We start from the raw sequence: 11,499 nt of genomic DNA, 5'->3' as shown, positions 1-11,499 counted from the left end.
CTATGGCCGGACCTTGTTGTAGGTTAAAACCTCACACTTGATTAGAAATAGTTGTGGTTTTGATGCATAGGTAAGAACGGTTCTTGCTAGAAGCCTGTAGCAGCCACGTAAAACTTGCAACAACAAAGTAGAGGACGTCTAACTTGTTTTTGCAAGGCATGCTGTGATGTGATATGGTCAAGACGTGATGAGATATAAATTGTTGTATGAGATGATCATGTTTTGTAAAAGTTATCGGCAACTGGCAGGAGCCTTATGGTTGTCGCTTTATTTCATAAGATGCAAGCACCATATAATTGCTTTACTTTATCGCTATGCGATAGCAATAGTTGCAAAAGCAATAGTTGGTGAGACGACCATGTGACGACACGTTGATAGAGATCAAGATGATGGAGATCATGGTGTCATGACGTTGATGATGGAGATCATGATGGTGCTTTGGAGTTGGAGATCAAAGGCACAAGATGATGATGGCCATATCATGTCACACATTTTGATTGCATGTGATGTTTATCCTTTATGCATCTTATTTTGCTTAGTACGGCGATATCATTATAAGATGATCCCTTACTAAATTTCAAGGTATAAGTGTTCTCCCTGAGTATGCACCGTTGCTATAGTTCATCGTGCCGAGACACCACGTGATGATCGGGTGTGATAAGCTCTACGTTCACATACAACGGGTGCAAGCCAGTTTTGCACAATCGGAATACACGGGTTAAACTTGACGAGCCTATCATATGCAGATATGGCCTCGGAACACTAAGATCGAAAGGTCGAACTTGAATCATATAGTAGATATGATCAACATAGTGATGTTCATCATTGAAAACTACTCCATCTCACATGATGATCGGACATGGTTTAGTTGACATGGATCACGTGATCATTTAGATGACTAGAGGGATGTCTATCTAAGTGGGAGTTCTTAAGTAATATGATTAATTGAACCTTAATTTTATCATGAACTTAGTCCTGATAGTATTTGCAAATTATGTTGTAGATCAATAGCTCACGTTATAGCTCCCCGTTTTTTATATGTTCCTAGAGAAAAATAAGTTGAAAGATGATAGTAGCAATGATGCGGACTGGATCCGTGATCTGAGGATTATCCTCATTGATGCACAGAAGAATTATGTCATTGATGCACCGCTAGGTGACGGACCTATTGCAGGAGCAGATGCAGACGTTATGAATTTTTGGCAAGCTTGGTATGATGACTACTTGATAGCTTAGTGCGCCATACTTTATGGCTTAGAACTGGGACTTCAAAAACGTTTTGAATGCCACGGAGCATATAAGATGTTCCAAGAGCTAAAATTTGTATTTCAGAATCATGCCCGAGTCGAGAGGTATGAGATCTCTGACAAGTACTTTGCCTACAAGGTGGAGGAGAATAGCTCAACCAGTGAGCATGTGCTCAGAATGTCTGAGTACTACAATCGCTTGAATCAAGTGGGAGTTAATCTTCCATATAAGATAGTGATTGATAGAGTTCTCTAGTCACTATCACCAAGTTACTGGAACTTCATGATGAACTATAATATGAAAGGGATGACGAAAATGATTCTCAAGCTCTTTGTGCTGCTGAAATCAGTGAAGACCAGTAACTTGGTGATAGTTTCACTATTCACTATAAGATAGTGAAGACCAGTAACTCTAGTCACTATCACCAAACTATCACCATCAAGAAAAGCATCAAGTGTTGATGATTAACAAGACCACTAATTCAAGAAAAGGGGCAAACAAAAAAGGGAACTTCAAGAAAGAATGGCAAGCAAGTTGCCACTCCCGTGAAGAAACCCAAAGCTAGGCCTAAATCTAAAACTGAGTGCTTCTACTGCAAAGGGAATGGTCACTGGAAGCGGAACTACCTCAAATACTTGGCGGATAAGAAGGATGGCAAAGTGAAAGGTATATTTGATATACATGTTATTGATATGTACTTTACTAGTGTTCATAGTAACCCTGGGGTATTTGATACCGGTTCAGATGCTAAGATTAGTAACTCGAAACAGGAGTTGCAAAATGAACAGAGACTAGTTAAGGGCAAGGTGTCGATGTGTGTTGGAAATGATTCTAGGGTTGATAAGATCACCATTGCACACTCCTTTTACCTTCAGGATTAGTGTTGAACCTTAAATAAATGTTATTTGGTGTTTTGCGTTGAGCATGAATATGATTGGATCATGTTTATTGCAATACTGTTATTCATTTAAGTCAAAGAATAATTGTTGTTCTGTTTACATTAATAAAACCTTCTATGGTCATACACTTAATATAAATGGTTTATTGCATCTCGATCGTAGTGATACACATATTCATAATATTGATGCCAAAATATGCAAAGTTGATAATGATAGTGCAACATACTTGTGGCACTGCCATTTAGGTCATATTGGTGTAAAGCGCATGAAGAAACTCCATGCGGATGGACTTTTGGAATCACTTGATGCTTGCGAACCATGCCTCATGGGCAAGATGACTAAGACTCCGTTCTCCAGAACAATGGAACGAGCCACTAACTTATTGGAAACAATACATACTGATGTATGCGGTCCGATGAGTGTTGAGGCTCGCGGCGGGTATTATTATTTCTAACTTTCACAGATGATTTGAGCAGATATGGGTATATCTACTTAATGAAACATAAGTCTGAAACATTTGAAAATGTTCAAGGAATTTTTAGAGTGAAGTGGAAAATCATCGTAACAAGAAAATAAAGTTTCTACGATCTGATCGTGGAGGTGAATATTTGAGTTACGAGTTTGGTCTTCATTTGAAACAATGTGGGATAGTTTCGCAACTCACGCCACTTGGAACACCATAGCATAGTGGTGTGTCTGAACATCGTAACCGTACTTTATTGGATATGGTGCGATCTAGATGTCTCTTACCGATTTACCACTATCGTTTTGGGATTATGCATTAGAGACAGCTGCATTCACGTTAAATAGGGCACCATCTAAATCCGTTGAGACGACACCGTATGAACTATGGTTTGTCAAGAAACCTAAGCCGCCGTTTCTTAAAGTTTGGGGCTGCGATGCTTATATGAAAAAACTTCAATCTGATAAGCTCGAACCCAAATCGGAGAAATGTGTCTTCATAGGATACCCCAAGGAAACTATTGAGTACACCTTCTATCATAGATCCGAAGGCAAGATATTCGTTGCTGAGAATGGATCCTTTCTAGAGAAGGAGTTTCTCTCGAAAGAAGTGAGTGGGAGGAAATTAGAACTTGATGAGGTAATTGTACCTTCTCTCGAATTGGAAAATGGTTCATCACAGAAATCAGTTCCAGTGATGCCTACACCAATTAGTGAGGAAGTTAATGATGATGATCATGAAACTTCATGTAGCATCCCAAATTTTCAATTTGGAATGTTATACATAGGTCATTCATTCATATCATATTTTACTGCATTTTCGTTTCATGAATTCTTGAAATTCTAAGCAACTCAAGGACCCACGGAGAGAGTTGGGAATTTTGTTATTTTCATATTTGAGTTTTCTCAAATTTTGAAAAGAGGATCATTTGGTTTTGATTATTTTTCCTCTCCGAAAATATTTCTAATTAAAATATATGAGAGGAGATAATATGACTTCTCAAAAATAAAGGAAATATTAGAGGAAAAAAATTAAAATCAAATAAGTTATTTTATTTGGATTTTATTGCAATTTTATTTGAATTAGGAAAAATATGTGTTTTTCAAAATTGCATTAGAGGCCCAAATCAATGTTCACTTTGTCCGCAATATTATTAGGGGACCGTGAAAATTTATTTCAGGATTTTTGGACTCTGTTTAGTATTTCTTTTATTTGTTTTTCTGTGTCAGGATTTATTTGAAAAAAAGTCACCGACCTACCGGGTCGTACCTGAGCCAGAGACCTCCGACCAGGGTCTTTATAAGCCGAAGCCCGCGACCCCGAGGCCCAGCTCGAGCCGCCGTCGCCAGCCCCGCACCCAAAACTCTAGCGCCGTTTCGCTGCCTCCGCGACACCGTCTGCCGTCGCCGCCTTGCTGCCCCGCCGTCGCCGCCCGGTTTTCTCGGGAAAAATCACTGTTTTTTTCGAAACCCTAGATCTTGATTTTTTTTATTATTATTTTTGGTTTTGTTCGGCTTTTTTCTTCGGTTTAGTTAAATAACGGACGTTCATCTGTACGTTCGTTTTAATGAACACCATTCATCCGTTAGCCACAGACAGCGAACGTTCGCTCGTTAACCTGTTCATGTCGTTTTATTTTCCAGGGTTTTTCCGCCATTATTTTTGATCGTGATTTCTGCCCTAATCTTCGATATAGTATATCTTTTCGCTCGTTTATCCAAATCGGGTGAGACAAGCGCCTAGATCTTCTTCTCGAAGCCCTCTTTCTGTTTAACCAACGTGAACAAGATTTTGATACTGTAAAATTTGATTTTAGTCCAGATTAGTAATCGGATCTTGTTTCTTTCATAGTTTGAGTTTCGTTGCAACGTTTGATTTGATTCTTTTTGCAACTGGAGTTCTTCAGTTGAACTTTCTGGTTAGATATTTTATTCAAAGTTTTCCCCGCGCATATTTGCTTGATTGCTTATGTATGCTATTGTTTGTTTGCGATAGAACACCCGGAGTGCGAAGCGTGCTACTACGGGTCTTTAGGATTTGCATATCGTCAGCAAGGCAAGTAACACATTGATCATACTCTTTCATACCTAGTTTTTATGCATTAGTTTCAACCCTCACACATTGCTTGAGTAGGATCTCTTAATATGTGGGTCTTGGAAGTAGATGATGAGGTAGAACCTATTACCTGTTTATTATCAAACCCTTGGGAGATACTTCTACATCATGCTTATATTACCATGCTATGCTCGTAGACGTGGATTGGGTTTGAGAGTATCCATGACAGATGTGAGATTGTTACTTAATGGTTCAACTTAAGGTGGCAACTTTAATACACATCTAGGTGGATTGCTTGTGGGCACCTGGGGTTATACGAGTGTTGTCCTAGGAGATCCCAAGGTTATACTGTGTGACCCTCCTATGGTCCGCCACCCATGCTCAAAGGGATCATAAGATTATTCATGCTTGAAACTTCCATGTGCAGCCACAAGCTATTATGGGCTCTAGCATAGTGGAGTAAGTTGCATGACCTCTTCCAGTGGTAGACTAGCAGATGTAGGGGATGTCGGTTGGTACGGTCTACCCGGGCTTAGAGTTAATGCTTCTAAAAGACTGTGTCTCGGTCATCCGTTTCTCTAACTCCATGTAGTGCGAGAAATACAACGGAGGAGATCGAGTCTTGTGGGGAAAAGTGCGCAAACCTCTACAGAGTGTACAAACTAATCATGGTTAGCCGTGTCCCCGGTTATGGACATCTTGAGTATCTGGTTCTTGAATTATCCTATGGATCTCATCACTCTAAATTAATTTGTTGGGTTGATAATTACTTTTAATTGGGATTGAGGTGGGGGTACCATTCTCAATGTTGTTTCAACTACCATGATAGTTAAATAAAATACATTCCTTTGTTGTAGGGAAAAATTGGCTTTTCGGAAAAGCATTGTAACCATAGAGCCTCCACCAGCCATATATGCATGTAGTGATAGAATTTATCTATTCTCTGCTCTACTGTGTTACATTGCCAGCATATTCCATGTGCCGACCCATTTTTGGGCTGCAACGTATCATGTTGCAGACTTTTCAGACGACGAGTAAGGCGTCATAGGTCATTTGTCATGCACTCAGCTATGCCGTCGGAGTTGATGGACTCACTTTGTCTTCCAAGTATTTCGTTGTTATCTTATTTAGATGGCCTTAAGCCATATTTATTATAATAAGTTCTCTTTTGAGACATTCGATGTAATAAGTGTGTGATTGCTACTCTGTTATAAATCCTTCGAGTACTGTGTGTGTCAGCATTACCGATCCAGGGATGGCACTGAAACACAGAGACTTGACCGTCTGAGGTCGGGTCACTACAAGATGGTATCAGAGCCATAGATGAGCCATAGATCACTCTTCTCTAGTCATTTCTAGCTCCTCTCCATTTTCTACTCTTTAGGATGGCGGACTCAAGGAATAAGTTTACACAGCCGGATGAAGACATCCCATTTGGATGACACTTGAAGGAAGTCACTAGGTACCTGAACATCGGAATACCAAGCTTCACTGGGACCTACACCGCCACACTACCAAAAGAGGAACGTTGGATGATTCGATTTCAAGTTCCAGGAAGGACATTCACGCCAGTCACTGAGCCCATAGAGTTTTCTTTTGATGCACCAACCCGGAGTCTAGGAAAGAGCATGGCAGCCCACATCGCCATGGGATGCATCGGCGAAGTTTACCACAAGGAGCTTAAGGACACTATCTACCAGATATGTGGGTGCCGAGATGAGAAATGGGAGATGATCAGCGCCAGGAAGGACATGTGCATTGCAGCATTCATCCAGGAGTTAAACCATCACATACGTCGCCAGGAGAACCAGATGTGCGCAAGCATGATTGATTTGAAGAAGGCGATGACCAGGATCATAGAGCTAGAAGAGGGACTCAAGTCTATGCGTGATGGTTATGAGGAGGAAATGACGATACTTGTGGAGATGAATGACGACCTAACGAGGAAGCTAGGATTTTTCATGGGAGACCCCGCACTAGGAAGAGAAGACGATGAACCCAAGGAGATTCGTTCTGATGACTACATCATCATCGACGACACCGACTTTGACCCTGATGGTAGTGATGATGACTATGAAGACGAAGCTGGAGTGGATATCATGGAGTCTTCCACCGATCAAAATTTCTAGTAGACCACCATACAATCAGTAGTGTTCCCCCATGTATATAGAATAGTCCAAGAACTGTAATGATAGTTAGATCGATTGTATGCCCTTGCTTGATTGATTGAGTGATATGGTATGATTGTGTTTGTCTCATGTGCATTTGGGTAGTGCTTTCTCCTTAGACCTCATTCTATTCTAATCTCTTCCCTCTAAACCCATCAGATGCCTCTGAGACGTGACCCCGGATTTGTCTTCCCATTGGAGCTCACTCAGTTGATCCAGCAGCAGAATACCTTGCTGCAGTTGTTAGTTCATAACCAAGGCAACAACAACAATAACAACAACCCTCCGCCACCGCCTCCAGTTGACAACTTAGCCCATTTTCTGAGGTTACAACCGCCGGTGTTTTCCAATAGCACCGAGCCCATAGTTGCAGATGACTGGCTACGCAGGATTGGAAGGGAGTTAACCACTGTCGGTTGCACAGATGCGGAGAAGGTGCGTTTTGCCGCATGATACGTCTCCAATGTATCTATAATTTTTGATTGCTCCATGCTATTATATTATCTATTTTGGATGTTAATGGGCTTTATTTTACACTTTTATATCATTTTTGGGACTAACCTATTAACCGGAGGCCCAACTCAAATTGCTGTTTTTTGCCTATTTCAGCGTTTTGCAGAAAAGGAATATCAAATGGAGTCCAAACGGAATGAAACCTTTGAGAACGTGATTTTCTCAACAAACGTGATCCAGGAGACTTGGAGTAGGCGCCAAGAAACAATTGAGGAAGCCACGAGGCAGGGGGCGTGCCTACCCCCCTAGGCGCGCTATCCACCCTCGTGGGCCCCTTGTTGCTCCACCGACGTACTTCTTCCTCCTATATATATCCACGTACCCCCCCCCAAACATCCAGTAGCACCACGAAAACCTAATTCCATCGCCGCAACCTTTTGTACCCGAGAGATCCCATCTTGGGGCCTTTTCCGGAGCTCCGCCGGAGGGGGCATTGATCACGGAGGGCCTCTACATCAACTCCATGGCCTCTCCGGTGATGTGTGAGTAGTTTACTTCTGACCTTCGGGTCCATAGTCATTAGCTAGATGGCTTCTTCTCTCTCTTTGGATCTCAATACAAAGTTCTCCTCGATCTTCTTGGAGATCTATTCGATGTAATCTTCTTTTGCGGTGTGTTTGTCGAGATCCGATGAATTGTGGGTTTATGATCAAGTTTATCTATGAACAATATTTGAATCTCCTATGAATTCTTTTATGTATGATTGGTTTACCTTTGCAAGTCTCTTTGAATTACCAGTTTGGTTTGGCCTACTAGATTGATCTTTCTTGCAATGGGAGAAGTTCTTAGCTTTGGGTTGAATCTTGCGGTGGTCGATCCCAGTGATAGAAAGGGAACTGACACGTGTTGTATTGTTGCCATCGAGGATAAAAAGATGGGGTTTATATCATATTGCATGAGTTTATCCCTCTACAGCATGTCATCTTACTTAAAGAATTACTCTGTTCTTATGAACTTAATACTCTAGATGCATGCTGGATAGCGGTCGATGTGTGGAGTAATAGTAGTAGATGCAGAATCGTTTCAGTCTACTTGTCGCGGACATGATGCCTATATACATGATCATACCTAGATATTCTCATAACTATGCTCAATTCTATCAATTGCTCGAGAGTAATTCATTTACCCATCGTAATACTTATGCTCATGAGAGAAGCCACTAGTGAAACCTATGGCCACCGGGTCTATCTTCCATCATATTAATCTTCCAACACTTAGTTATTTCTGTTACCATTTATTTTACTTTGCATCTTTATTTCTCTTTATCATAAAAATACCAAAAATATTATCTTATCATATCTATCAGATCTCACTCTCGTAAGTGACCGTGAAGGGATTGACAACCCCTTTATCGCGTTGGTTGCGAGGCTGTTATTTGTTTGTGTAGGTGTGTGGGACTCGAGCGTGATCTCCTACTGGATTGATACCTTGGTTCTCAAAAACTGAGGGAAATACTTACGCTACTTTACTGCATCACCCTTTCCTCTTCAGGGGAAAACCAACATAGTGCTCAAGAGGTAGCAAGAAGGATTTTTGGCGCCGTTGTCGGGGAGATCCGCGCCAAGTCAAGTAAAGATTTGACTCCCGACAACGAGCCATTTCTGGCACCGTTGCCGGAGTAGACGCACAAGTCAAGACATACCAAGTACCCATCACAAACTCTTATCCCTTGCATTACATTATTTGCCATTTGCCTCTCGTTTTCCTCTCCCCCACTTCACCCTTGCCGTTTTATGCGCCCTCTCTTTTTCCATTCCCCTTCTCTTTTTTCTATTTGCCTTTTTGCCTGTTTCTTGTTTGCTTGTGTGTTGGATTGCTTGTTTGCCACAATGGCTCAAGATAATACTAAATTGTGTGACTTTACCAATACCAACAACAATGATTTTCTTAGCACTCCGATTGCTCCTCTTACCGATGCTGAATCTTGTGAAATTAATGCTGCTTTGTTAAATCTTGTCATGGAAGATCAATTCGCCGGCCTTCCTAGTGAAGATGCCGCTACCCATCTAAATAGCTTTGTTAATTTGTGTGATATGCAAAAGAAGAAATATGTGGACAATGATATTGTTAAATTGAAGCTATTTCCTTTTTCCCTTAGAGATCATGCTAAAGCTTGGTTTTCGTCTTTGCCTAAAAATAGTATTGATTCATGGAATAAGTGCAAAGATGCTTTTATCTCTAAGTATTTTCCTCCCGCTAAAATCATCTCTCTTAGAAACGATATTATGAATTTTAAGCAACTTGATCATGAACATGTTGCACAATCTTGGGAGAGGATAAAATTAATGATACGTAATTGCCTTACACATGGTTTGAATCTTTGGATGATTATACAAAAAATTTATGCCGGATTGAATTTTTCTTCTAGAAATCTTTTAGATTCGGCCGCTAGAGGCAATTTTATGGAAATCACTTTAGGAGAAGCTACTAAAATCCTAGATAATATTATGGTTAATTATTCTCAATGGCACACCGAAACATTTACTAATAAAAAAGTGCATGTGATAGAAGAAACTAATATTTTGAGTCGAAAGGTGGATGAACTTATGAAATTGGTTGCTAATAAGAGTGCCCCTACTGATCCTGATGATATGCCTTTGTCTACTTTTATTGTGAATAATAATGAATCTATGGATGTGAATTTTGTTGGTAGGAATAATTTTAGTAACGACACGTATAGAGGTAATTTTAATTCTAGACTATTTCCTAGTAATTCCTCTAATAATTATGGTAATTCCTACAACAATTCCTATGGAAATTTTAATAATATGCCTTCTGAATTTGAGACTAGTGTTAAGGAGTTTATGAATTCGCAAAAGAATTTCAATGCTTTGCTTGAAAAAAATTGCTTAAGGTTGATGAATTGGCTAGGAATGTTGATAGAATTTCTCTTGATGTTGATTCTTTGAAACTTAGATCTATTCCACCTAAGCATGATATCAATGAGTCTCTCAAATCCATGAGAATTTCCATTGATGAGTGCAAAGAAAGAACCGCTAGGATGCGTGCTAAGAAAGATTGCTTTGTGAAAGCGTGTTCTTCTAGTTTCTATGAAAATAAAGATGAAGATCTAAAAGTTATTGATGTGTCTCCTATTAAATTTTTGTTTTGCAATATGAATCTTGATAATGATGGGACTAAAGATGAACCACCTTTACCTAGAAGGCATTCAAAAAATTCGGAGTTTTTAGATCTTGATACAAAAATTGGTAAAAGTGGGATTGAAGAGGTCAAAACTTTAGATATCAATGAACCCACTATCTTGGATTTCAAGGAATTTAATTATGATAATTGCTCTTTGAGAGATTGTATTTCCTTGTTGCAATCCGTGCTAAATTCTCCTCATGCTTATAGTTAAAATAAAGCTTTTACTAAACATATCGTTGATGCTTTGATGCAATCTTATGAAGAAAAACTTGAGTTGGAAGTTTCTATCCCTAGAAAACTTTATGATGAGTGGGAACCTAAAATAAAAATAAAAATTAAAGATCATGAGTGTTATGCTTTGTGTGATTTGGGTGCTAGTGTTTCCATGATTCCAAAAACTTTGTGTAATTTGCTAGGTTTCTGTGATTTTGATGATTTCTTTAAACTTGCACCTTGCGGATTCCACTATTAAGAAACCTATGGGAAGAATTAATGATGTTCTTATTCTTGCAAATAGGAACTATGTGCCTGTGGATTTCATTGTTCCTGATATAGATTGCAATCCTTCATGTCCTATTATTCTTGGTAGACCTTTCCTTAGAACGATTGGTGCAATTATTGATATGAAGGAAAGGAATATTAGATTCCAATTTCTGTTAAGGAAAGGCATGGAAAACTTCCCTAGAAATAAAATTAAATTACCATATGAATATATTATGAGAGCCACTTATGGATTGCCTACCAAAGATGGCAATACCTAGATCTATCATTGCTTTTATGCCTAGCTAGGGGCGTTAAACGATAGCGCTTGTTGGGAGGCAACCCAATTTTATTTTTATTCCTTGCTTTTTGCTCCTGTTTAGTAATAAATAATTTATCTAGCCTCTGTTTTGGTTGTGTTTTTGTGTTTAATTAGTTTTTGTGCCAAGTAGAACCGTTGAGAAGACTTGGGGAAAGTCTTTTTGATCTTGCTGTAAAAAACAGAAACTTTAGCGCTCACAAGAAT

Source organism: Triticum aestivum, chromosome 4A (genome assembly GCF_018294505.1).
Source record: "Triticum aestivum cultivar Chinese Spring chromosome 4A, IWGSC CS RefSeq v2.1, whole genome shotgun sequence".
NCBI classification, from domain to species: domain Eukaryota; kingdom Viridiplantae; phylum Streptophyta; class Magnoliopsida; order Poales; family Poaceae; genus Triticum; species Triticum aestivum.
Note: the sequence above shows the minus strand (reverse complement) of the source record.